Source organism: Cucurbita pepo, chromosome 10 (assembly GCF_057944985.1).
Source record: "Cucurbita pepo subsp. pepo isolate OVF chromosome 10, ASM5794498v1, whole genome shotgun sequence".
Taxonomy (NCBI): domain Eukaryota; kingdom Viridiplantae; phylum Streptophyta; class Magnoliopsida; order Cucurbitales; family Cucurbitaceae; genus Cucurbita; species Cucurbita pepo.
The window spans coordinates 12295001-12296800 of record NC_141807.1 but is presented as its reverse complement, the minus strand read 5'-3'; positions in this window follow the sequence as shown (position 1 = coordinate 12296800).

The following is a 1800-nucleotide window of genomic DNA, read 5'->3' as shown; positions in this document are numbered from 1 at the left end:
TCTTTCCTTTCGTCTTTCCTTGATTCATAAGGATCTTGAATATGCTTTACCCAGTTCAATCTGGTTCGTTCAGTAGTGATTGAGTTTACAGGACAGGCAATAAATTAGCAGACCTCCGAGTCAAAGAGTGAAATCGGGCTGGTTCCCTTCTTTACTGTTCAAGAATCAGGTCAGGATCAAGAATGAATCAATCAATAGGTTCAGTAGTTTACCGTGAAAGAAGGGACAGGTGTAGGTTCAGTAGCTCAGGTAATATCGGGGCAGGTTCCGTCGCTGATCATCCATTTACCGAGTGTTTGAAGGGAAGGTCATATCGGTTCCGGATTGAATGAATTGAAAGAATAAATAGGGTCAGGTTCAGTCGCTTTACCTTCTTCTCATCCTTCCAGCCTTCCGAACGCATTACCTCGTCAATAGCCCAAAAAATAGACAGAGGCGAAGTTCAATGACCTCAAAAATAGGGAGGGAATAGCGGTTCAGGTTCCGGAGAATGAAGAAAGAAGTTCCGGAGTCAACTCTCATTCATAAGCTTGAGTGTTTACAGTGTTTGATTTCTTATTCTTTTGTTTCCTGTAAAGGTTCAGTCGCTGCGGTATGCCTTTCGTGTAGTTTGCCAAATTTCTCACAGTTTTGTCTCTTATTACTGTTCGTAAGAACACTAAAATAAGATCAAGGAAGGCACGGTTCTCCTCACCTAAATCAGATTGAAGAACTGAGATGTTGAGCCCATGATCTATGTTATCAAAACACTTTACAACATCTGACTTAATGAGTTTCTCAACCAGACCCCAGCGCTGGACTTCAAGGAAGAAAGTAATAGGACCTCGACCTTTCCTAACCCAGCCTTTTACCCTAACCTAAAGAAGATTTCCAACTAACTCTGGAGCAAATAAATCTCTTCAAAGAGAATATTCAATAACTGAGAAAGCGCATCCAACCCAATGGTATCGTATCAGCCTTGTTTGTTGGGCTGGCTAATGGCTCGCAGCTCCCCAGGTTTGTTTGGTTTGGGAATCCAGGTACATCGAGGAAAACGGCAAGGTAGAGTGAAAGAGTGCCCTTTTTCATTTTTTGCAATGTCTGTCCTGTCCCTTGGGCTTGGGTCGTTAGCTCCTTATAAATGGACTCCGTATAAATGGACTCTGTCTCCCAAAGATCATCCATTATTTTGACTAACTTATCCATCAAATCCTTTTTTTGTGGATTACTCTCTTCTTCCCTCTTCAGAGTCAAAAAATCTTGATTGAACTTCTAGCATAGTATAGTAAGCATTGACTTTCTTTCTTTTTTTCTTCTTGGCTGGTTCTGAACGCTGCTTGCTGGTTGGTAAACTAAGACAAATACAAGATGAACATTGTATCTCACCGTCTCTCATTCATTATTACTCTTTTCTCCCGATTTGCATTTCATTCGACTATTTCTTACGCGGAAAAGAATGTGATCTGTCGTCCTCCTCCTAAAATCAATAGCATTTCGTCGGAATAGGCATATTACGGATCCCTCATTCCCGGGCGCAAAATGTTTCAAAAAAGGGGCGGTGGCCGGGTTGGTTATACCAACTAACACTTTCTTTTAAAAATGCTGTCCTTCTGTCTGTCGAGATTGAAAAAGCAGCAAACATTAAAGAAAGAGATCGAAATTGTGAATTGCTGTTTGAATCTGTGTATAAGGAGCACTTTGGCGAATATCGATTTGTCGCTAATATGTGTCTAAGGTACCCTCTTTTAGTTGCTCTCCGTATGGGTAAAACATATACCCCCTTCCTTGTTTCGATTCGACAAAAGATTTTGTTTGCCGACT